The sequence below is a fragment of the Callorhinus ursinus genome, unplaced genomic scaffold (genome assembly GCF_003265705.2).
Source record: "Callorhinus ursinus isolate GAN/ISIS: 27379988/994484 unplaced genomic scaffold, GSC_fseal_2.0 scaffold6, whole genome shotgun sequence".
Classification (NCBI taxonomy): Eukaryota; Metazoa; Chordata; class Mammalia; order Carnivora; family Otariidae; genus Callorhinus; species Callorhinus ursinus.
This window is the reverse complement of record NW_027397068.1, coordinates 1,668,020-1,695,221: the sequence shown is the minus strand read 5'-3', so window position 1 is coordinate 1,695,221 and position 27,202 is coordinate 1,668,020. Positions and strand designations below refer to the sequence as shown.

At 36.8% G+C, this 27,202-nt stretch overlaps 1 non-coding gene across 1 annotated transcript; it reads left to right on the top strand.

Annotated features, from left to right (window-relative positions):
* The first annotated feature begins 24,544 nt into the window (after positions 1 to 24,544).
* On the top strand, positions 24,545 to 24,650 carry LOC112813919 (U6 spliceosomal RNA). Its single transcript, XR_003205625.1, has one exon. It is a non-coding gene; the product is annotated as a U6 spliceosomal RNA (small nuclear RNA).
* The last annotated feature ends 2,552 nt before the right edge of the window (positions 24,651 to 27,202 follow it).

The following is a 27,202-nucleotide window of genomic DNA, read 5'->3' as shown; positions in this document are numbered from 1 at the left end:
GTGTTGGTTATTTCTTCTCCCTCATTTGTAATTTTATTTATTTGGGTCCTTTCTCTTTTCTTTTTGATAAGTCTGGCTTTGGGTTTATCAATTTTATTAATCTTTTCAAAGAACAAGCTCCTGGTTTCATTGATCTGTTCTATTGTATTTTTAGTTTCTATATAATTTATTTCTGCTCTAATCTTCATTATTTCCCTCCTTCTGCTGGCTTTAGGCTTCATTTGTTGTTCTTTTTCTAGGTGTAAATTTAGGTTGTTTATTTGGGATTTTTCTTGCTTCTTGAGGTAGGCCTGTATATACATGCCATCTAGTCCAGTGTGTCTTTCAAAGCCATTGTTTCCTTGTTGATTTTCTGTTTTGATCATCTATCCATTGGTGTAAGTGGGGTGTTAATGTCCCCTACTATTATTTTATTATTATCAATGAGTTCCTTTATTTTTGTTATTAATTTTTTTATATATATATGGGTGCTCCCATTTTGGGTGCGTAAATATTTACAATTGTTAGAGCTTGTTGAATAATCCCCCTTATGATGAGAGAGAAAGAGAGAAAGAAGAATTATGGAACACACAAGAAGTGTCCTTCTTCTCTTGTTACAGTCCTTGGCTTAAAATCTAATTTGTCTGTTATAAGTATTGCTACTCCAGCTTTCTTTTGACATCCATCTGCATGATAAATATTTCTCCATCCCCTCACTTTCAATCTGCAGGTGTCTTTAGGTCTAAAATGAGTCTCTTGTAGGCAGCATATAAATAAATGGGTCTTGTTTTTTTATTCATTCTGATACCCTATGTCTTTTGATTGGAGCATTTAGTTCATTTACACTCAGAGTAATTATTGATAGATATGTAGATATGTATTTAGTGCCATTTTATTACTTGTTATTGTTTCTGGAGATTTTCTGTTCCTTTCTTGTTTTTGTCACTTTTAGTCTTTCTTTTCCACTTAGAGTCCCCTTAAATATTTCTTGAAGGCCTGGTTTACTGGTCATGAACTCCTTTATTTTTTATTTGCCTGGGAAACTCTTTATCTCTCCTATGCTGAGTGACAGCCTTGCTGGATAGAGTATTCTTGGCTGCAGATTTTTCCATTTCATCACTTTGAGTATTTCATGCCACTCTCTTCTGACATGCCAAATTTCTGTTTAGAGATCTGCAGCTTGCCTTATGGGTCTTCCCTTGTAAGTTAGGAACTACTTTTGTCTTGTTTATTTTAAGAGTTTTTTTCTTTATCACTATGTTTTGCAAATTTAATTATAATATGTTTTGGTGTTGGCCTGCTTTTGTTGATTTTGATGGGAGTTCTCTGTGTCTCCTGGATCTGGATGTCTGTTTCCTTCCCCAGATTAGGGAAGTTTTCAGGTATTATCTCCTCAAATAAATTTCCTGCCCCCTTTTCTCTCCTTCTTCTGTGACTCCTATAATATGAATGTTATTATGTTTGATGCCGTCACTGAGTTGGCTAAGTCTATTGTTGTGTTCCATAATTCTTCTTTCTCTCATTTGTTCAGTTTCATTATTTTCCATTATTTTATCTTCTATATCACTTATTTGTTCCTCTGCTTCTTCCATCCTTGTGTTCATGGCATCAAATCTGTTTCAAATTTCAGTTATTTTGTTTTTCATTTCTGACTTTTTTTTCCCCCCTCTTTTATCTTGGCAGTAAGAGACTCCCTGAAGTCTTCTATTCTTTTCTCAAGCCTGCTGAGTATCCTTATGATTATTGCTTTAAATTCACCATCAGACTTGTTATTTATCTGTTTTGCTATCTCTGGCTGTGACCTTATGTCATTCTTCCATTTGGGATGAATTCCTCCATCTTGGTATTTTGTCTGTCTTTTTCTTCTTCTCTGAGACCTGATACTACTTCCAGTACAACTGAAGCCCTGTAGAACTCTGTGGTCGGCGATCGTGGTGTGGGCAGGGGTATCTTCTGGTCTTCTGGGAAGTGCCCATCATCCTGGGACTGAGACAAACTTGACCAAGAAGGCCATGCCCATGAGAGCCCAGTGGTGTGGGACTTGGTGTAAGCAGGTTAGGCAGCTAGTGTTCACAGTGGGCTGTTTATCACAGATGGCTCTGTTTTTATGCTGGGGGGTGGGGCAGAGAGAGAAATTGCTCCAGCCAGCTCCTTTGTCCCTGAGAGGGGTCTTTGTGCTTTCTACTTTCAGGGAAGCACTCCAAGAAGAGTGAATAGTCTCCCCACTCTGTGTCCCAGGCATTTTTCAGATTAGTGTTTCCACACTGCCTCTCGGTTGTTTGCTGGCCTTCTTTCCAGGAGCAGCACGGTGTTCTCTGGGCTCTATTCCAGCCAAGCCTTCTGATTTTTAAAACTCCAGGCTTTAGGGATATGGTGGGGGCAGGGGCCTGCACTGATCTTCTGTGGGAGGGTCTCACTATGCTGGACTGAGGTAGGTTTGACCTAGAAGGATAGTCATGCCCGAGTGCAGGGGTGTGGGACTTGGTGTAAGTAGGTTAGGCAGCCAGTATTGGGGCTAAGGTGCTTCCTATGGGTGGCTCTGCATTTATCCTGAGGGGTGGAGGAGGGAAATGGTGGCTGCTGGCTCCTTTATCTCTAGAGCGGAGTCTTTGTGAATGCTACCTCTCAAGGACGTGCTCCAAGAAGAGTGAATAGTCTCTTCCCTGTGTGCCCCATGTGTTCTTCAGATCATTATTTCCACACCATCTGCCCCCAAGTTGTTTGCCTGCCTTCTCTCCAGGAGCAGGGTACTGCCCTCAGACCTCTATCCCAGCCACCACCTGTAAAACTCCAGTCTTTAAGCCCCACTGGTTGCAGTCCCTCTCATTTTCCCAGCCAGTGGCTTTGGGGAAGTGTTTTCCTTGTGCATTCCCCTGTGTGCTCCTCTCTCTTTGGACTTTCTCTTTAACCACAGCTTCCACCCCTCTGCAGCACCCATGATCCTTTCTCTCTCAAACCACATCTTTGCCCTTCCTATCTTCTTTAATGTAGCTTTTGTGGAGTTTGTTCTTTTAGTCTTCAGGTTGATTTCTGGGGTATTTGGAATGATTTGATAGTTATCTAGTTGTGTTCGAGGGATGAGACGAACCTAGAATCCTACTACACTGTCATCTTAGCTCCTCCTAGCCTTTCTTAATTTTATATTTCTGTGTATAATTGTTCTTTTCTTTAGCTGCTTCACTGGTTTTCATCAATTTGATAATTATATGTTTCAGTGTGATTTTCTTTGTGTCTTTCTGCCTGGGATTCATTGAGATTCTTGAATCTACGAATGTAGTTTTCATCAAAACTCAAAACTTCTTAGCCGTTATTTCTTTAAAAAAATTTTTCTGTCTCCTCCTCAACTCAGTGAGACTATTCTCTCTTCAGTTTCTCTTCCTTGCACTCGAGCCCAGACTGTGCCTCAAGGAAGAAAGGTGGAATGGTTATACGGTATACCTCTTTTCCCCTCTTATTCATGGATCACTCTTCTATGCTGCCCTTTGTCTAAAGTCAGTTGTTTCATATAGTGTATCAAGTTGTGTAGTTGTTTATGATGGAGAGGTAAGTTAATCCAGACTCTATTACTGTCATAGTTAGAGAAATGCCTTTTATCTATTTTTTACTATTTTAATAATTTTGAATTTTCTATTTATATTGTAGTGTTTTAGTTCTGTCTTTTTTTATTTAAAAAATTTTTTAATTTAAATTCGATTTAGTTAACATATAGTGTATTATTGGTGGGGGTAGAATTTAGTGATTCATCAGTTGCATATAATACCCAATGCTCATTATATCAAGTGCCTCCTTGATACCCATCACCCAATTACCCCATCCCCCTCTCACCTCCCTTCCAGCAACCCTCAGTTTGTTTCCTAGAGTTAAAAGTCTTTTATGGTTTGTCTCCCTCTCTGATTTTGTCTTATTTTATTTTCTGTCCCTTCCCCTATGTTCATCTGTATTTGTCTTCCTCTGACTGACTTATTTCACTTAGCATAGTACTCTCTAGCTCCATGGTGTTACAAATGGCAAGATTTCATTCTTTTTGATGGCTGAGTATTATTCCATCACATATATACCACATCTTCTTTATCCATTCATCTGTTGATGGACATTGGGCTCTTTCCATAATTTAGCTATTGCTGATAATGCTGCTATAAACATTGGGTGCATGTATCCCTTTGAATTAGTATTTTTATATCCTTTGGGTAAATACCTAGTAGTGCAATTGCTGGATCATAGGGTAGTTTTATTTTTAACTTTTTGAGGACCCTCCATACTGTTTTCCAGAGTGCCTGCACCAGTTTGCATTCCCACCAACAGTGTAAGAGGAATTTGTGAACACTAAATCAGTCCTGCAAGAAATATTAAAGGGGATTCTTTGAGCAAGAGAGAGCCCAAAGGTAACAAAGACCAGAAAAGGAAGAGACAAGCTCCAGGAACAGCAAGTTAACAGGTAATACAATGGCATTAAATTAATGTCTTTCAATAATTACTCTGATGTGTAAATGGACTTAATGCCCCAATCAAAAGAGATAGGGTATCAGAATGGATTAAAAAAAAAAAGACCCAACAATATGCTGCTTATAAGAGACTCATTTTAGGGCACCTGGGTGGCTCAGTTGCTTAAGTGACTGCCTTCAGCTCAGGTCATGATCCCGGAGTCCCAGGATCAAGTCCCACATCAGACCCCCTGCTCAGCAGGGAGTCTGCTTCTCCCTCTGATCCTCCCCTATCTCATGCTCTCTTTCTCTCTCATTCTCTCTCTCTTAAATAAAATCTTAGAAAAAAAAAGAGAGACTCATTTTAGACCCAAAGTCACCTCCAGATTGAAAGTAAGGAGGTGGAGAACCATTTATCATGCTAGTGGACATAAAAAAATAAATAAATAAATAAAAGCTGGAGTAGCCATCCTTATATTAGACAAACTAGATTTTAAACCAAAGACTATAATAGATGAAGAAGGACACTATATCATAATAAGGGGGTCTATCCAACAAGAAGATCTGTTAATTCTGTCATTTTTACACTTGGCTTATAAGTAGCAGACAACAGTCATGATCACAGAGAATGGTAAATGTCTTTTTCAAATAATTGATAATTAATTTATTTGGTATTTTCTATGGTCTGAATGTTTGTGTCCCCCCAGAACATTGAAATCCTAACCCCCAAAGGTGATGGCATTAAGAGATGGGGAGTCTTTGGGAGTTGATTAGGTCATGAAGGCAGAGCCCTCATGAATGACATGAATGTCCTTACAAATGAGACTCCACAGAGCTCCCTAACCCCTTTCACTGTGTGAGGATAAAATGAGAAGTCTGTGACCCTGAAGAGGGCCCTTACTCAACCACGCTGAAACTCTGTTCTTGAACTTCCAGCCTCCAGTGCTGTGAGAAATAACTTTCTGTTTGTAAACCACTCAGTCTGTGCTATTTTGTTATAGCAGCTGGAAGAGACTAAGACACATAGTCTTAATATAAACAAATTAACTGGGGCACCTGGGTGGCTCAGCAGTTAAGCAGCTGCCTTTGGCTCAGGTCATGATCCCAGGGTCCTGGGATCAAGCCCCGCATTGGACTCCCTGCTTGGCAAGAAGCCTGCTTCTCCGTCTCACACTCTCCCTGCTTGTGTTCCCTCTCTCGCTCTCTCTCTCTCACTGTCAAATAAATAAATAAAACCTTAATAAATAAATAAATTAATTAAATATTTATTAATATTGACAAACTAATTACCTATTAAGTTCTGTGAATTTGAAGTTTACCTCTTAAGGAAAGAAGGACCTGAGTCTTTTCTAGTTCCAAAGGAAGTATTAAGGTGCTATATTTAATTTTCTTAATTCGTATCCAGATTTCCTAAATGTTGAAGACCTGAAAATGTTTATGGTAACTCAGAACACTTTATGATTTGCTTTTGTTTTTGTTTTTTCCTACTTTTTAAAAAATTTTTTATTAACATAAAATGTATTATTTGTTTCAGGGGTATAGGTCTGTGATTCATCAGTCTTACACAATTCACAGCGCTCACCATAGTACATACCCTCCCCAATGTCTATCACCCAGCCACCCCATTCCTCCCACCTCCCATCCCTTCAGCAACCCTCAGTTTGTTTCCTGAGATTAAGAGTCTCTTATGGTTTGTCTCCCTCTCTGATTTCATCTTGTTTCATTTTTCCCTCCTTTCCCCTATGATCCTTAGTCTTGTTTCTCAAAATCCTCGTATCAGTGAGATCATATGATACTTATATTTCTCTGATTGACTTATTTCACTTAACATAATACCCTCTAGTTCCATCCACGTCATTGCAAATGACAAGATCTCATTCCTTTTGATGGCTGCATAATATTCCATTGTGTATATATACCACCTCTTCTTTGTCCATTCATCTATTGATGGACATCTAGGCCCTTTCCATAGTTTGGCTATTGTGGACATTGCTGCTATAAACATTGGGGTGCGTGTGCCCTTTTGGATCACTACATTTGTATCTTTGGGGTAAATACCCAGTAGTGCAATTGCTGGGTCATAGGATAGCTCTATTTTCAACTTTTTGATGAACCTCCATACTGTTTTCCAGAGTGGCTGCACCAGCTTGCATTCCCACCAAGAGTGTAGGAGGGTCCCCCTTTCTCTGCATCCTCGCCAACATTTGTTGTTTCCTGACTTGCTAATTTTAGTCATTCTGACTAGTGTGAGGTGGTATCTCATTGAGGTTTTGATTTAGATTTCCCTGATGCCTAGTGATGTTGAGTACTTTTTCATGTGTCTGTTGGCCATTTGGATGTCTTCTTTGCAGAAATGTCTGTTCATGTCTTCTGCCCATTTCTTGATTGGATTATTTGTTCTTTGGATGTTGAGTTTGATAAGTTCTTTATAGAATTTGGATACTAGCCCTTTATCTGATATGTCATTTGCAAATATCTTCTCCCATTCTGTTGGTTACTTTTGGTTTTGTGGACTGTTTCCTTTGATGTGCAAAAGCTTTTTATCTTGATGAAGTCCCAATCATTAATTTTTGCCCTTGCTCCCCTTGCCTTTGGCAATGTGTCTAGGAAGAAATTGCTGCAGCTGAGGTCGAAGAGGTTGCTGCCTGTGTTCTCCTCAAGGATTTTGATGGATTCCTGTCTCACTGTTAGGTCTTTCATCCATTTGGAGTCTATTTTTGTGTATGGTGTAAAGAAATGGTCCAGTTTCATTCTTCTGCATGTGGCTGTCCAACTCCCCCAACACCATTTTTTGAAGAGATTGTCTTTTTTCCGTTGGACATTCTTTCGTGCTTTGTCAAAGATGAGTTGACCATAGAGTTGAGGGTCCATTTCTGGGCTCTCTATTCTGTTCCATTGATCTCTGTGTGTTTTTGTGCCAGTACCATACTGTCTTGATGACTACAGCTTTGTAATAGAGCTGGAAGTCCGGAATTGTGATGCCACCAGCTTTGCTTTTCTTTTTCAACATTCCTCTGGCTATTCGGGGTCTCTTCTGGTTCCATACAAATTTTAGGATTATTTGTTCTGTTCCTTTGAAAAAATTTTGATGGCATTTTGGAAGGGATTGCATTAAATGTGTAGATTGCTCTAGGTAGCATAGACATTTTCACAAATTTTTCTTCCAATCCATGAGCACGGAACGTTTTTCCATTTCTTTGTGTCTTCCTCAATTTCTTTCATGAGTATTCTATAGTTTTCTGAGTACAGATCCTTTGCCTCTTTGGTTAGATTTATTCCTAGGTATCTTATGGCTTTGGGTGCAATTGTAAATGGGATTGACTCCTTAATTTCTTTTTCTTCTGTCTTGTTATTGGTGTATAGGAATGCCATTGATTTCTGTGCATTGATTTTATATCCTGCCACTCTACAGAATTCCTGTATGAGTTCTACCAATTTCGGGGTGGAGTCTTTTGGATTTTCCACATAAAGTATCATATTATCTGCAAAAAGTGAGAGTTTCACTTCTTTACTGATTCAGATGCCTTTTATTTCTTTTTGTTGTCTGATTACTGTGGCTAGGACTTCTAGTACTATGTTGAATGGCAGTGGTGATAGTGGACATCCATCCCTGACACGTTCCTGACCTTAGGGGAAAAGTTTTCAACTTTTCCCCATTGAGTATGATATTTGCTGTGGGTTTTTCATAGATGGCTTTAATGATACTGAGGTATGTACCCTCTATCCCTACACTGTGAAGGGTTTTAATCAAGAAAGGATGCTGTACTTTGTCAAATGCTTTTTCTGCATCTATTGAGAGGATCATATGGTTCTTGTTTTCTTTTATTAATGTATTGTATCACATTGATTGACTTCTGGATGTTGAACCAACCTTTCAGCCCAGGAATAAATCCCACTTGGTCGTGGTGAATAATCCTTTTAATGTAATGTTGGATCTTACTGGCTAGTATTTTGGTGAGAATTTTTGCATCCATGTTCATCAGGGATATTGGTCTGTAGTTCTCCTTTTTGATGGGGTCTTTGTCTGGTTTTGGGATCAAGGTGATGCTGGCCTCATAAAATGAGTTTGGAAGTTTTCCTTCCATTTCTATTTTTTTGGAACAGTTTCAGAAGAATAGGTATTAATTCTTTAAATGTTTTGTAGAATTCCCCTGGGAAGCCATCTGGCCCTGGGCTCTTGTTTGTTGGGAGATTTTTGATTACTGTTTTAATTTCCTTAGTGGTTATTGTCTGTTCAGGTTTTCTATTTCTTCCTGGTTCAGTTTTGGTAGTTTATATATCTCTAAGAATGCATCCATTTCTTCCAGATTATCTAATTTGCTGGCATATAGTTGCTCATAATATGTTCTTATAATCGTTTGTATTTCCTTGGTGTTGGTTGTGATCTCTCCTCTTTCATTCATGATTTTATTTATTTGGATCCTTTCTCTTTTCTTTTTGATAAGTATGGACAGGGGTTTATCAATCTTGTTAATTCTTTCAAAGAACCAGTTCCTAGTTTTGTTGATCTGTTCTACTGTTCTTTTGGTTTCTATTTCATTGATTTCTGCTCTGATCTTTATTATTTCTCTTCTCCTGCTGGGTTGAGGCTTTATTTGCTATTCTTTCTCCAGCTCCTTTAGGTGTAGGGTTAGGTTGTGTATTTGAGACCTTTCTTCTTTCTTGAGAAAGGCTTGTATTGCTATATATTTTCCTCTTAGGACTGCCTTTCCTGCATCCCAAAGATTTTGAACAGTTGTGTTTTTATTTTCATTGGTTTCCATGAATTTTTTTAATTCATCTTTAATTTCCTGGTTGACCCATTCATTCTTTAGTAGGATGCTCTTTAGCCTCCATGTATTTGAGTTCTTTCCGACTTTCCTCTTGTGATTGAGTTCTAGTTTCAAAGCATTGTGGTCTGAAAATATGCAGGGAATGATCCCAGTCTTTTGGTACCTATTGAGACCTGATTTATGACCCAAGATGTGATCTATTCTGGAGAATGTTCCATGGGCACCAAAGAAGAATGTGTATTCTGTTGCTTTGGGATGGAATGTTCTGAATATATTTTGAAGTCCATCTGGTCCAGTGTGTCATTTAAAGCCTTTATTTCCTTGTTGATCTTTTGCTTAGATGATCTGTCCATTTCAGTGAGGGGGTATTAAAGTCCCCTATTGTTATTGTATTATTGTCGATGTGTTTCTTTGTATTTGTTATTAATTGCCTTATATAATTGGCCGCTCCCATGTTAGGGGCATAGATATTTAAAATTGTTAGATCTTCTTGTTGGATAGACCCTTTAAGTATGATGTAGTGTCCTTCCTCATCTTGTATTATAGTCTTTGGTTTACAATCTAATTTGTCTTATATAAGGATTGCCAACCCAGCTTTCTTCTGATGTCCATTAGCATGGTAAATGGCTTTCCACTCCCTCACTTTAAATCTGGAGGTGGCTTTGGGTCTAAAATGGGTCTCTTGTAGACAGCATATCAATGGGTCTTGTTTTTTTTATCCAATCTGATAGCCTGTGTCTTTTGATTGGGGCATTTAGCCCATTTACATTCAGGGTAACTATTGAAAGATATGAATTTGGTGCCATTGTATTGCCTGTAAGGTAACTGTTACTGTATATTATCTCTGTTCCTTTCTGGTCTATGTTACTTTTAGGCTCTTTTTTTGCTTAGAGGACCCCTTTCAATATTTCTTATAGGGCTGGTTTGGTGTTTGCAAATTCTTTTAGTTTTTGTTTGTCCTGGAAGCTTTTTATCTCTCCTTCTATTTTCAATAACAGCCTAGCTGGATACAGTATTCTTGGCTGCAAATTTTTCTCATTTAGTGCTCTGAATAGATCATGTCAATCCTTTCTGGCCTGCCAGGTCTCTGTGGATAGGCCTGCTGCCAATCTAATGTTTCTACCATTGTAGGTTACAGACCTCTTGTCCCGAGCTGCTTTCTGGATTTTCTTTTTGTCTCTGAGACTTGTAAGTTTTACTATTAGATGTTGGGGTGTTGACCTATTTTTATTGATTTTGAGGAGGGTTCTCTGTGCCTCCTGGATTTTGATGCCTGTTTCCCTCCCCAAATTAGGGAAGTACTCTGCTGTAATTTGCTCCAATATACCTTCTGCCCTGTCTCTCTTTCTTCTTCTTCTGGGATACCAATTATTCTAATGTTATTTTGCTTTATGGTATCACTTATATCTCGAATTCTCCCCTCGTGATCCAGTAGTGGTTTATCTCTCTTTTTCTCAGCTTCTTTATTCTCCATCATTGGGTCTGCTATATCAGTAATTCTCTCTTCTGCCTCATTTATCCTAGCAGTTAGAGCCTCCACTTTTGATTGCACCTCACTAATAGCTTTTTTGATTTTGACTTGGTTCGATTTTAGTTCTTTTATTTCTCCAGAAAGGGATTCTGTAGTATCTTCTATGTTTTTTTCAAGCCCAGCTAATATCTTTATAATCGTCATTCTGAACTCTAGTTGCAACATCTTACTAATGTCTGTATTGATTAAGTCCCTGGCAGTCAGTACTGCCTCTTGCTCTTTTTTTTGAGGTGAGTTTTTCCATTTCATCATTTTGTCCAGAGAATAGATGAATGAGAGAACAAAATGCTAAAAGTGTAACAACGACCCCCAGAAAAATATACACTAAACAAATCAGAAGAGACCTAAAACTGGGGGTAAAAGAAAAGAAAAAAAAAAAAGAATATGATCAAGCTGGTGAATAGAACAGAGCCACACACTAGATTTGGGGTGAATTTTGGTCTGTTAGACGAAATTGCCTCCCAAAATTTTAAAGAAGGCAAACTTACATATGTGTACAAAAATAAGAGTAAATATGATGAAGGGATGGAATATGACTGTAAAGATGAAGACTAAAAAAAACATTTTAAAAAAGGAATTGATAAAATAAGAAGTTGGTTAAAAAAAGAATGAAAAAAAATTTAAAAAAAGAGAATGTGATCAGGCGGGGGACTAGGACAATGTCATACACGAGATTGAGGGTATATTTTAGTCTGTTAGAAGAAACTGTATCCCAAAATTTTAAAGAAAGAAAAACATATATATATACAAAAAATTAGGTTAAATACAATGAAGAGATAGAATGTAAAAATGAAAATTAAAAAAGATTTTAAAAAAGGAATTGATAAGATGTTGGTTAAAAAGGAAAGAAGAAAAATTCAACCAAAAAAAAGAAAAATAAAGAAAATTTTAAAGATTAACTTTGAAAGACTAAAGAATCATGGGAAAAAAGCCATGAATTCTAGTGCTGTATTCCCTTAGTGCTGGAATTTTGCAGTTCTCATTGATTGGACTTGGCTGGATGTTCTTGCTGATCTTCTGGGGGAGGGTCCTGTTGCAGTGATTCTCCAGTGTCTTTGCCTGAGGCGGAATTGCCCTGCCCTTGCCAGGGGCCAGGCTAAGTAATCTGCTCGGGTTTGCTCTCGGTAGCTTTTGTTCCCTGAAAGCTTTCTGTACAGCTTTGGAGGATGAGAGTGAAAATGGAGGACTCCCAATCTCTGGCCCTGAGGAGCCAAGAACTCAGGGCCCCACTCCTCAGTGAGCCCTCAGAGAAAATCAGTCAATCACTCCTGTCTCCCTGGTCTCCGGCCGCACTCCGAGCTCACCTGGCCTGTGACCGAGCGTTTCTATCTCTGGCACACAACCTGTCTCAAACCCAGCATATTCCTGCAGCAGGCTCCCATGCTGTTCCTCTCAAGGGAGGAAGAGGAGTCTCCCCATATCTGCCATTTGTTGGGTCCCTGCTTGAAGAGCAGTGGCCCGACTGTGCTGCGGATCACATTTATGGCAACCCTGAGCTCAGAGCCCACTCCTCAGGTCCGTCTTTGCTGCTGGCTTCCCTGCTCCAATACCTGGGAGCTCTGCCACACTCAGGCAGCCCCCGTCTTTCTGTGACCCTGAGAGTCCTGAGACTATACTGTCCTAGTGAGGGTTCCACCCCCCTGCTTAGCCACTTGAGTGACGTCCCTCAGCGGAGCAGACTTCTGAAAGTTCCGATTTTGTGCTCCGCTGCTCTATCACTTACCGGTAGCCACTTGACAGAGTCTCCCTCTCCCCGTGGTCTATCTTCCCAAATATCACCTCGGATTCACTTCTCCGCATGTCCTACCTTCCAGAAAGTGGTCGCTTTTCTGTTCAGAGAGTTGCTGCTATTCTTTTCTTCAATCTCCTGTTAAGTTTGTATTGTTCCAGAACACTTTATGATTTATATTCCTTCTTGTATAATAATGATTATTAACTGCATTTCAACAAATTGGAATGGTGTTGATTTCTTAGAAAGGGACATGTGTGAACAAGGAGGGCTAATTAAGTACATATGGGTTGTGAGGCCATCTTAAAGAGTTGGTTTTGACATAGTTGGTAGGAGAGGTCAGGGGAGCCAGATTGGGTCAGCAGGTTGAATTTTCTTTAGTATGGAATTGAGAATCATTGAATGTTGGGCAGGGGAATGATCCAGCATGAAATGAGGGAGAAAGTGTGATATTTAATATTAGCAATTAAAACAGCAAGGCCCGACTCCATTGTTTATTTCATGATTGATTTTAGGCACATTTTTGAGAATGCATTTCACCTGGAATTAATACAACCTATTTCACAGTATTGTTATGGGAACTAACTTAACTTACCTGAAAGCACTTGTAAGTTGAAAAAAATACTGCAGATGAGTATGTTATTATAGTCGTTATGAGGAGCATATCACAAACAATATTTTGAGAAGACCATTTTGGTAACGACATGCCAGTTGGAATGGAAGGGTGAGGCTATGGGCTGCGAGACTATAGAATGTTTTCCTCTTTGTTGTAAGAATTCTTCAAGCCTCTGTCACAGTTAATGTTTGCTGAGTAGGAGGGGAGAGGACTTTCAGATATAGAGTATTACTTCTCACTCTTTAATGTGCATACAAGTCACCTGGAAGTTTAGTTTGAAGTGCAGATTTTGATTAAGAAGTTTGGGGTAGGACCTGAGATTCTTCTTTTTTAACAAGCTCCCAGGTAATGCCAATGCTGTTCCACCACTGAACATGCTTCATGGACTATGGATTCAGAGGAAGTTGTAGAGGATGAAGCCCCAGAGGTAGTGCAGACTCCAGGTAGCAGCTTACTTTACTTCTAGTTTTGGTCAATTCCAGATAGTGTAAAAAAATCAAATGTCTCTCACTGTGAAGGGTTTCCAAGCTATTCACATCAAACATTAAAGGTTATATTCAAAGGGCATCTGTCTCTTTCCTTACCTTGAATTATATTTAAAAGTCTTTTCCAATTATCCTATCCCCTTTCTTTAAAAAAAAAAATTAAGCATAGTGGGAAGGAGAGCTACCCCACAACACAGAGATAATGATAACACAGAGTCAAGAAAAAAAAAAGCCATCTTCCTATGAGAGTAGTGTTAAAATGCTCTTACATAATAAATAAAAATTAAATTTCTTCTACCTTGTAGAAGTTTAATTATGGGAACACATCCTTAATATTGACAAACTAATTACTTACTAAGTTCTCTGAGTTTGAAGTTTACCTCTTAAAGAAAAAAACCTGACTTTTAAAGCCATGACTAACATAATGGACCATAAAAGTTGATAGTATTATTTCTGTCTGTAGATTTCAGACAGAAATTGCCTTTGAAAGAAGAATATGTCACTGAAAAATGGATTATACTGACTTTATAAATATGAGTGCTTATCCCTTCTTATTTTGCTTGAAAATAAATCATCACAAAGTAAATGGCTTGATTGAATACAGACCTGTAGCTCAAAGGGTTCAATAGTTAAAGTATATGTTGAGCTTAGGGTGAACCAAATATGATAGATATATGGAATAATCATCCACCTAGCATCTCTGGAAAATATTAGAAGAGATTGTTTTAATTTTCATGCAACTAAACTAAAACATTTTCTTTGTATTAAACAGCACTATTTGAGGGAATTAAGGACATGTTCGCATTTTAGTTTCAGTTCACATTGTTTAATTGGAAGTTTTCTTTTCCCTTTAAAATATTTTGCAGAGTATTTCAAAGCTGAAGGTGGCTGGATGAATCTCTTCAGGATTAGCCTATAATTCCAGAGGCTCTAGACCACATTAAGGATTTTGTTAGGTTGTTTAATGGAAACATTTTGAATAGGTAGATAATCCATGCACGCATTAAAAATGTAAAAATATACAAAAAGATATTAAGTAGAAAATAGGTCTCCCTCTTGATCAGGTTACTCTATATCCCAATGTCAAAGCAAAAATTGCATCAGATAACATTAAACATGCAAAGAAGACTTTATTCAAGGCTATTGCAACAGGGAAAGATGCTAAAACTCTGAGCTCAACTCTACAAAAAAAGTGGGGGAGTGGGTGAGTAGGAAGGAGGGTTTTTAAGATCTGGGTTGGGGAAATCATAGGCCACCTATGTTTGCTAATTGGCCTTACCCAAGGGAAAATAAAACTTGTTCTTTATGAAAGGAGGTAGTTTTATAACTTGAAGCAAGTCACCTCCCTAGGTGGTAGGAAAGATCCTACCTTTCCATAGAAACTAGGAGGTAGGGGCTGTCTTCCTTGATGGTTACATTTCAAAGAGATGGCCCCCAGGTCCTTGAGAAAGATAGTTCTGGGTTATAAAACAGGCAAAGGGCTTTTTAAAAGATTTATATCTCAAAGGGATAGAGAAAGAATTTACAAGTATAAATTTTCTAAAGTAAATGCTATAAGAAAAAGGTGGTCAGGAGTCTAGAGTCGGGAATTAGCCTAAGGTGTAATCAGGCCTTTTTAGTCACCCTTACCCTCCCTGAAGGCAACTGTTTTCAGGTTCTTAGCTGTCTTTCCAGAGATAATCTATGCCTATTGAATGTAGATACATTTTACATTTTTCAGTATTCTTTAATTTGCTTTATTCACTTTATATCTTGAAGACCAGTATTATTATAAATGGTATACAGTTAATTATAGATATTACTCTATCTTATAGATATACTAAACTATTTAAATAGTTCTTAAATGATAGAAATTTAGGCTGTTTTTAGGCTTTTGCTATAACCAACAGTGCTGTACATTGGAACATGCTTCATTTTGCACACAAGAGAATATTTACTGAATAAATTGCTATAAATGGTATTGCTGAGTCAAAAAGGATGCATTTCAAATTTTGTCAGCTGTTACCAAATTGTCTTCCCTATGTTGTACCAATTTTGGTTTACATAAACCTTTGCAAACAGCATGTTATCAAACTTTCTGATTTTTGCCTATGTGATAAGTGAAGAGTAGTAACTTTTAACTTTTAATTTGCATTTTATATTATGAGCACTCATGCTGTCAGTGAACAGACACTCAAACTCTACAATGTATTTATTGTTAATTGCCAGGTAGAAATAGTTTTCTATGATTAAAATGTCCAAATTGTATTAGGAAAAATGTCAAATTTATAAAGGGTTAAAGGACTTTCTCCTTTTACAAAAACCTTCAAGAGACAGAAGGTAAAGGACAACCTTGGATAAGGGAAATCTTCATGATTTGTCTTGTCTAGTCTCTAAGCTTTCCATTATCATATTTCTGATTCAAGCTATCCTGATATTTTCCCTTTCAATGTCCTTTCTGATTCTTGCCTATACAATCAATAAGATCATGAGTTTAAAAAATTTGGGGAAAAAAGGGAGATTATGAAGAAAATAATTATTGGAAAATCTACCCCTCATTTCCTCTGGATCATCTAGAAGGAATAAGATAAGGGGGTAGGTAAGAAACAGTACTGTTTGTTAAGCAAGGTCCCATTGAATTTATTTCCTTATACAAATGTTATTTCATTTAATCTCCAAGGTAACTTTCAAGAGAGATGATGTCATCTTCATGTTACATATGTATAACCTGAAGTCAAAGGAGGGAAGCAGTTGGGTAAGGTTACTCAGCTAGGGAATGAAGCCGGAATTGGATCCCTTTTATATGTCACTGCAAAGCCGTCCTTCTTCCACGTGACACATTTTCTCTGCCTGTATCATGTTATATAGAAAGGGTTTGTCAATTTATTATGCCTGCATCCCATCTCAACTCAGAAAAGCCCTTCTGGCTTTTCCTGTAGTGATACACACATAGACATTCTGAAAATTCAAATGTTGGTATATATGAAAAAGTGAATAGTGTTTTAGTGGATTATTTTGAATAGGTAAGAAAAAAAGTTTGTAGACACATGTGACTCACTGGCAGAAAAACTATTTTGTTGACATTAAGGTTGCAATTGCTTTTTTGCTTAAATTTCCCAGAGGAATTTCAGTAAAAGATATCCACAAGAGTATATTTGGATTCTGTCCTGGCAAAGCAGCCTGTTGATTAATTGAAGTATTTATTTTTTTCCCATAAGACATTTTAGCATCACATGGGGAAGGATGACCCAGCTTCATTTCTCCAGGACATGATTTCTTTAGAATGATAATAAAGGTTGCATGAAACAGGATGGTATAATTGTATGAATGGGAAAAATGAGGTTAAAAAAAAAAAGTAGACAGACTGACTTGAGACTTTAATATCCTAATAAGCACTGCAATCTTTAAGGAGGATTTTGGAATGTTGAGTTTCCCAATCACATTTGACCTAGAACTTCCTTTCACGAGCATCCTATTGGACTGATGTGCAGAAAGAGTCCAGTGGGAAACACTGGTGTAGAAACAGCTGTTGGTGAATAAGGATTGCAGATAGCAACGTAAGTACCAAGATATGGCCCAGTTTATACTATGACCTTTATTTAGGTTTATTGGTTTCTGAAATCTAGAGTGCCTGCAGTTTTTCAGGCACTCTGGCCTGATTTATTCCCCGTCTTCAACTCACTAAGATCCGCCATTCTCAGCTTTCTTACTGCTGTTAGACGGTCAGTATTCTCTCTGCTATCCTTAATGCTATAGAATAGCAAGGCTTGTGATCATCAGTTTTTTTTTTAAAGATTTTATTTATTTGTCAGAGAGAAAGAGAAAGAAAGAGAGAGCACAAGCAGGGGGAGTGGGAGAGGGAGAAGCAGGCTCCCCACTGAGCAAGGAGCCCTATGCAGGACTCGATCCCAGGACCCTGAGATCATGACCTGAGCCGAAGGCAGACAGTCGACTGAGCCACCAGGAGTCCCATGATCATTGATTGTTATATTTGCAAGTTGGCCCCTGAAACCCTAGTTTGTGGTGTGGATAAAGGAACAAATGCCTTCTAAAGGATTGTTATATTTTCACCTGGTGAAGTTACTGAAATGTCACTATGACAAAGACTGTTTCACCTTAATACATATGCTTTTTTTTCTCAATTCCTATAAAATATTTAGATAGTAGGTAGTGAATTTTGCAGTGCACCACCCATACATCCTCTTAGGATGAAAGACTCATTCTCCAAATTGCCATGTGTGTTTGCTACAAACTGTTCACAGCTGAGTGCCTCACATCAATTGCCCTCAGCAACAGGGAGCAGCCTCTCCCAAGGAAGCAACCAGTAATGCAGGATAGAAGTCCAGGCCTCTACCTTAATTCTGACTCCAAAAGGCTAGTCTACCTCCAAATCTCCCTGTGAATTCAGCGGAGTCCTTTACTGGAAGTTCATTGTGATTTAGCCTCCCCCTCTGCTCTCTGTGGCTTCCTGAATTTCTTCTCAAAGGTATTAGTCTCAAGAGCCCTGCTCTATAACTTTCTTTCACACACCTCTGTGTCTCATTCACTGTTTCCTGATGGATCTGACTTAGGCCATAGTATTTTTGAGAAGAATGTTTTTTTCTTAGTAATTTTGAGAAGGCCTGCATGGTGTCCACAAGCATGGAAAAGAATGGACCTTGTAAAGCTGAGTTTGTATTTACCTGAGTCTATTGAGGGAAATATCTGTAGTCAAAACATGTAAAAGTGATTAACATCCATCTAAAGTGCAGCAACCAAAATACTTTTGTAGAGGGAATTTAATCCTTGCTGAAAACAAAGACTTTCTACTTCTCTGAGTCTAGGGAGAAGCCAGAGAAAATAAAACATTACAATGCACATAGACTCTTAACCTTTTCTAGGGAAGTAGACTTGGTTCACATGGCCAGTCTTTTTTAGCCATTGCACCACAAATACCTGGCCTAAATCAGATGTGGAAAGGAAGGAGGTGAAGCCAGCTTGACTCTATTAATGTAACCTACATCTCTAAATAAAAATAGACTTAGAATCTACCAAATTCTGGACCACCCATCAGGCTAAGTCAAGAGTCTACAAATCCAGAGAGACTCCACTAGTTTTGAGAAATCTACACTTACGTAGGGAAGGGCCAAGCTTGAGGAAAGTAGGTAATTTTAGTGATAGAGGAGTGAATGAAGAAGTTGAGGGGAGGGAATGGGAATGCCTGACTTCAGATAGTAATGGCTACAGCATAATAATTATCTCTCCCTCCTCCTCTGGTCTCATTTATTGATGATTATGTGTCAAACACTAGGTGTATTCTTATCTAGTCCTATGAGTAGGCATTTTATCCCCATTTTAAAAATGAAAAAACTGGTGTTCAAAAAGATCAGGTAAACTGCCCAAAGTCACTGCCCAAAGTCTAGCTAGCTCTAAAACCACCTTCTTTCCATTATGTTTATAATGGAGAGTGTGTTTTGTTCCTCTTTGTAGCAAGAGGATAAACTATTATTTGTACTCAACAAGTTTCAGTTATTTAATCCAACAGATTGTAAATCATTCTCAATGTACCAGTTAGGTTGAATTTTTCCTAATATATTGATGAGTAGATAATTTCATACTTGGAGCTATAACTAAGAAGAGTAATGGGAAAGGCAATAAAAAGTTCAAAGGGAATTCATACACTAATTAGTCCTTTTTTTCCCCTTTGGAGTAACTAAACATCTTGGAAAGAAAAATGCAAATGCTCACTGAATGCATTGACTTGTAAGTGAAAAAGAAAGGTACCATAATTTTACAATTATATTTATTGAAAATACCATTTGTCAAGTTGATAATTGAAGATTAGGTAAATTAATTTGGCTGCTGTAGTTGTTGAGTTTATTATTGGTAATTCTCTTCAGAGTTTAAAAGAAGTTTGGAAAAACTCAGAATTACTCTGAAAGCTCTCCTGTTTCTCTGGGGTCAGAATATAACAACCTATGGGAATAGAAAGAAAACTCTATTATTATCTCATCTCTGTATCATTTCTAGGACTCTCTCAAGAGAGAAAGAGAGATTTGTACCTAAAGAGAGAGAATGAGGAAAGTAGAAATATAAGGAATTTAACTTCTGTTCCCTTGTTATCTACAATGAAACCAAACGGATTTAAGAAAAAGTTTTTAAAATAATTCAGATTCTCAAATATCAAGTCTAAGATGAAATTGGAATTGTAAATTAATTTCTTTACTTTAGGCTGAAATATTTTATAGAAGTAGTTGTGTTAAATATTTAATGTAATGCTATTTGTGAATTCGGTAGTAAACTCAGCAAAATGAAAATCAGGAGAATTAGGACATTTATTATTGAATCACCAATTTTTAAGTGTGAGGTTTATATTACACAGGTTTACCTCAACTTCAGAGTGATGAGATAATCTCAAAAGTATAAGCAGATGTAGTAATCCAACAGGACTATTGTTTGTGGTATCCATTTTGAAATATGTTGAAGTAAGAGGCATCTTGGCAATATAACACAATCTTAATGAAAATAGACTGGGAAAAATCAGCAAAAAATGTCTTAGTGAAACATTCTTCAGTTCCACATTTTAAAATGGACATGCACAATAAATAGAATACAAATAAACTCATTTTAGAATAGAGGCTTCTAAAAATATTAGTCAAAATTTTGTTTATTGTATTTATTTATTTTTTGTTTGTTATATTTTAAATGCACTAATAGAGAAGCTAATCAAAGGAAAGCAATAGTGATCCCTTACTAAAATAAGAAATTTGAGTTGTGAAAATTACTTTCTGAATTTATCTAGTTTATCTTTTTTAATATAAATTAACTCAAAATGAGCCATACTATTTCATTATGATAATTTATCAAAATTTGAAAATAATAGTATGCATGGGTGAGGAAATACTTTATTTTGTACATTAAAGTTGCAGTGGCACCTTCTTGCTGAATAAGTTTCATTCAATAAGCATTTCATTGTGATAAGGTTTGTTTTTCTTGTTTACTGTAGTAACAATGATTGCCCTACAGCTGACGTTTTCTGAAACATGCTTATTTCAGCAGTTATACCTTGCAAATGCAGTTGTTTGCCAATATGACTATTTGTTGACTAATGGTTCAAAAAATTTAATACCTTGTTTTTTAACTATCCCTCATTCAGTTTCAAACTCCTAAAGTCATAGTCAGTAGATTACTCTCAGATGTAAGCACTAACAAGGGATAAGATGAAGAATTCCATGGCATGAAAACTTGATGAAAAGCTAAAATGAACAATAGATACAACTAATTTTGGTATATTTTCATTTCTTTATTTTTTAATAGTAAAAATCTATGTCACATTTAAATATTGAATAATTTTATTATTTCACTGCATTTTTAAATTTTATTAACTTTAATTTATTATTAATTCACTTGGATACAATGGCAGAAAAAGTGAGAAACACCACTTTTCTCATTTATCAAAATTTATGAGTACTGGCATGTAATTTTATTCCAAAAGAGACAATGGCCTCAGAGCATAATATTGGATGTTATATATGTAAATATTTAAACAATATAAATATCTTTCTCAAACAGCTTTCATTTTTAAAAGATGGTATGTAGATAATACTTTTTAAGGAAGTAACTAATAAAAATCTACTTTCATAGCCCATTGCAAAAGCAGACTGTGAGTACTGACTGCAGAAGTTTGTGGTGGCAGGCATGAACTCCTCTCACAAAATCTTTCAAGGGAAACACGGAGCCCTCAGAGAGGAATGGGCTCTTACATAATGAATAATGTGAAGATTTAGACATATAAAGAATTCTGACTTTTCTAAATTTTCCCTCTGAAATTTCACATTGTTTCCAGAACAACTCTGTGAGATGGTTAGGGTAGCTTCTAAAAGAAGCCTATTTTACATATTTCTCTTCCATTTCTAATAATCTTGCCATGTTTATGGCCATAATCTTAGCTCAGGATTATGAGCAGGAATGTGCTCCTTTCCGGAGCCCCTGCCTCTGATCTATCCCTACTGCCAACTGCTATAAAAGTCATCTTAATCCAGGGCACTGAATATGACATTCCTTTTCTTCCAAAACATTTATTAATCTCATCCCTATGTATTTTTGCAAAGTTCTTTATGTGACTTTAACATGTACCTGATTTTCTAAGTGGTTTAAAATATTCAAAATTCATTAGATCCACTTGGTTGTCTGTGTGAATGAGGCCAAGAAAAGAACAATAGGAAAGTAGTAGGGTATCTAAATAAACAAAACATAATGTAATACTTTACGGAAAAAAACAAATTATTATGAGAACATTTCATATTTGATGAAAAGCTTGCCAGTATACTCCTAGTTAGGGAAATTGAGAAGTAAAATGTTCAATAATGAAATGATTGTGGCTTTCTAGAATGTTGACTGATAGTTTTTGACCTGCTAATGAAATTGGCATAATATTTTAATGAATTGTAACTGATAAAACGAGAATAATGAGACCCAGAGTTAAACTAAATGGAACAGATTACATGGGAGATAGAGTTAAATTTCTCATAAAAGATATCTGATGACAAAGTAATTACCAAATAATTATGTAGTAAATTATATTTTTTATCTCTACCAGTGGGAAAACTCCCTTTATTTGCTGATTCACTTTAAACTTCATTAAATAAACTTTCAGTAAAATTAATCAGCCTGTCAAAAACAGATTTCAGAAAAATTTAAATTAATATTATGTGCTGGAAGAATGAGGATGGATTTCTTAATCATCCTAATCCACTTTTATGTTTCAAATTCCACCAAGTTACTTTGGTTACTGACATGATTTTGTCACATAAGGATATTGATCTGTCAGTGCTATAGCCAAGAATTTTACATTTCCAAGGCTCAGGAAACTCTCTCTCTCTGTGTGTGTCTCCCTCTCAGTAGCTCATGCACACACACACACACACACACACACACACACACATCTTGTACATTAAATAAATTTTTACAAAATTTCAAAATCAGGGAAGCGTGAACCTGACCAAGCCTAATGCTAGGATCAGTGGCTTCAATGATAATGTATATTCAACAGGATCCTTGCTTACGTTCCTCCTTATTTTCCCAGCTGTATCCACCCTTCAGACATCCATCACTTGATGAATCCAACTATTCATTTTCTTTGATTCTGTTCCCAGACTTCAAAGTGTTGCTGGACAAATCTCCATGCTAAGTCAATAAGCTTCACATAGGCCTTATGCTTTCTAGCTTCATTGGAGCTCCCACATGCTTCTTCATGGTCTCTTCACCTTTTCTTGTTATGTTCTCTGCAACCAACTTTACTGGGTCTTTAGAAAACTTCTTCCTCTTGTCAATGGCATACTTCACCTTCCCAATGCTGCCAAGAAGAAAATATGGCCACCAGACAGGACCAGTTCCCACCTTTGGTTCTCTACTTGCATATGGCATCATACACTCTGGTCTCCTTCTCTCCTGTTAAAAGAAGAAGAGTTGATTGTCCTTTCCTAGTTTAATTATTCCACCCTTACTCAGTGTGGTAAACAGAATAATGGTCCCCTCAAAATGTCAATATCTTAATCTCCTTTGTAAGTATTTTCCTTTACATGGCAAAAGAGACTTTGCAGACGTGATTAAGTATAGGGTCTTGAGATAAGGAGATTATCCTGGATTATCTGAGTTGGCCCAATTTCCTCACAAGATCCTTGTAAAAGGAAAATCAAGGTCAGACTGAGAGGAGATATGAAGATATATGATAGTGGAAGCTGAGATATGAAAGAGAGAGAGAGAGGGAGATTGAGAGAGAAATTTGAAGATGCCATGGCTTTAAAGATGGAGGATGAGGCCACAAACCAAGGAATGCAGGTAGCCTCTAGAAGCTTGAAAAGGCAAGTAAATGGATTGTCCTCTGTAGCCTCCAGAAAGGAGCACAGACCTACTGACATCCTGATTTTTTAGCTCTGTAAAACCCATTTTGGACTTCTGACCTCCAGAACTGTAAGCTACCAAACTACAGCAGCAGTAGGAAACTAGTATACCAGTATCTCAGTTTCCATCATTTATACAGAAATTTTATCCCATTATCTTTTCTATTTTCTCTACCAACAATTTGCCGGTTCTTTTAGCTCTTTCTTTTCACTGTTGCAAAAAAAGAAGCCTTCCATTAACCTTTTGCTCAAATTATTGCACTTATATGTCTCCTTCCTTTCAGCATCATTCTTATTAAAAAATAGTTTACATCTTCTATGCCTGCCCCTCAAACCTTGGTAATCTATTCTCTGACTCCTGCCCTGCCCTGAATGGCTTTTCCAACCTCCATGGCAGTTTCTTCTTATTTGACAAATTTAACCAAGGTTTTGTCTCACCTGAGGGATTTGCAGTTTTTGACAGTAATTGCCTATTCTCTCATGGCTTCTGTTATCATTTTGATTAGTCTATCTGGGATTCTTCACAGGCTTCCCCCCCCCGCATCTTCTGACCACTATTTATATGTTGGTGTATGACTCAAGTTCTACTCTTTTCTCTTTCATTTTTACTTTCCATATAAACTTTGGATGACCTGATCTACTTTCATGGTTTTCATTACCAGTTACAAGTGGACAACTTCTAATCAGTGAGTCTCAACTTTACTCTTGAATTCCAGATACATTTATCTACTAGACATGTCTGCTTGTCTGTTTTCCAGGCACCCCAAACATTATTTAAACCTAGAGAGATTCTTCTCATGTCAGTGTCTCATAGAAGAAACGAGGAATCACCCTTACCTCTCCCATCCTATTGATTCTTCTTTCTACTTTGCTCAGTTGAGTTTATTTCATTAATATCAAACACATTAATCTTTGCACTGCACAATCCCTCCACCATTTGAAAGTTCACCTCATCTTTTCCCTACAAGATTTAAAAGCCTCCTAATTGGTCCTTATACCACAAACTTTCCTCCCCTCCAAACCTGTCCTCATCCTGCCACCAGCATGACATTCCTAAAGCTAAATCTGATTAAGTCTCTGCCTTGTTTAACAATTTCTTCTATGTTTAAGTTGCCACAGATAAAATATACATTTCTTAACATTGCCTCTAAGTGCTCATTTCAGCAGCACATATACTAAAATTGGAACAATACAGAGAAGATTATCATGGCCCCTGTGTAAGGATAACATTGCCTCTGATATCTGTTCTCATCTTCTGGCTAACTTCCCAGCCTTTCTCCTCTCCAAATCAGATACTCTGCGCTCTAAACACAGAGCAGCTCCTTATTCACTAGATCTGCCTGATCCTTTCTTGACTGCGTATCTTTGCACACATTCTTCCTAAAACTTGCTTCCTTCTTGTTTATCTGACAAAATCAGCCAAAATGGTTAACCTCTTTGAATCTTTTCTCAAGTAGCCAGAACCAGTCACTAAATGTATGTTTTTAGATCACTCTGTTCCTGTCTATGTTATAGCACTTACATTGCATTGTAATTATTAGTTTTTATATTTTGACTGTTCTTTGAATTCTTTAAGGGCAGGCTGTGTCTTCTTCATATTTATATACCTAGTACCTAGCACTGTGCTTAACACATGGGAAACATTAAGTAAATGTAGCATGGATCAATGACATCATAAATTGGTGTGAAAAGGTCACATAATGATTTTCTGAAAAACAACACTCAAAAGTTCTTTAAGTAAAACTAAAGGAAGCTGTGAAAGAATTGATTATGAAGGTAAACATATTATGGTTGATGTGGCAGTGGAGATAACAGCTCAAAGATTCTTTGAGAGGAATACTGTTTACTTTCCCGTAGGTATGGTACACAGATGAATAGAATGCCATCTGTGTTCTCAAAAGATTCCAATCTGTATGGAAAAACAGTCATGTGAACAGTTTGGTGGAATAAGAGACTACAAAAGCTATGCTATATGTGTATACTGGATACTAGCCTCATACAAAGAGATGGTGGTGAGTTCCTTATGGGGTCAATTAAGGGTTCTTAGAGAAAGTCATTAAATCAAACCAAAAATGCAACATTTTTGAGGAAAAAAAGCAAATATTACTACCAGAAATTTTAAAATTAAAAGTGGGCGATGCATGAAGGTAGAGCATTGGTTTTTGTGTTCTTCTGATAAGCCAATGGAACATGTGTCATATTCATGTCTATTTATACATATTCAAAAGCTGTATTCTGATTGAAAATTTTATTACAAACTGGTGTGTATCATTGATTTTATTCAGCAACCATACTGAAATTTTGCCTGGCCAGAGGAGAAATTGAAATCTTTCAGTACAAACTCTGATCTATTATAGTGGGAAAAGATCAAAGCATTTAGTCAGGTGAAGTGATATAGCTCCTGTTGGGCCTGGCATCATATTATAGAAAGTTTAGACTTTGTTCTTATTCCCACATTCTTTTGGAATATGATCAAAAGCATTTAGATCTCTCAGGCCACACAGTTTGAAACGCACTGTCACCCCAGATAAAAGATTCTGAAGAGTCTATGGGGACATTATCAGAAAACCATCAATCAATTATTATTGTAAGTTAAACAAATATCCCTGATAAAAATCATGAAAACCTATACATATAATTAATTTAATAATTTTACTTTGTAGTTATTGAGTCCCATTAAGAGAAAATTTATTTACATGCTAACAGTGTATTTTAATAGTTTTTTGTTGCAATTTTGATACACAGTAAGGCTAAGATGTCTACATGCATTTGATATTGATTGTTTTTCCCAGGATATATCTGCCTAAGGAAAAAAGTAATCATTACACATAATAAAAATCAGGTGTTTTTGACTTTACTATATCTGGATAGGACAAGCTCCCAAAACCTATTTGTCTTCTTTGTTAAGAGTATTTTGGTTTTTCTTAGGTTTTTGTAAATTCAAATTAATTTTATAATCAGTTGGTGAAATTTCTTTGAAACTATGTAAGATTTTATTGAAATTGCAATTAATCTATAGATTAATTTAAGGAGAATTGAAATTTTGTGTCAATCGATGAATATGGTATACACCTCTATCTGACTCCTATTTGTCTCAATAAGGGTTTAGATTTGTCTACAGAAAGGTATAAAATTTTGGGGACACCTGGGTGGGTCAGTCGTTAAGCATTTGCCTTTGGCTCAGGTCATGATTCCAGGGTCCTGGGATCGAGCCCCGCATCGGGCTCCCTGCTCCACAGGAAGCCTGCCTCTCCCTGTCCCACTCCCCCTGCTTGTGTTCCCTCTCTCGCTGTGTCTCTCTCTGTCAAACAGATAAATAAAATCTTTACAAAAAAAACCCAGAAAGGTATAAAATTTTTGTTAAATTTATTCCTAGGTTTCTATTTTTATTATTGTTATTGTTATTACTGTAAATGGTGTTTTGGCTTACTTCACTTCTACCTTAGTCACATGATCTTAGCCAAGAGGCTGAGAAGCGATCACTTCTACCTTAGAAAAGGCTGTCTAAGAATTTTTCCAGGATCATTATTTTTAATTGCAAGGATGACTGGAACTATGTATTTATTGACCAAAGAAAGTATAAATAAATTGTGCTCTATCCATACATTGGAATATGGTACATAAGTTAAATTTGAATGAAAGACAGTATATACACTAATACAAGTAAAGCTTAGACAGAAAATGCTACTTAAAAAAATTCAGAGAGCTATATGCAACACATAATTTTTATAAGCTCAAAAATAAACAAATTGAATACATAATGTTTTAGCACTATTCACATACATGGTAAAAGTGTTTTAAAAAAATAA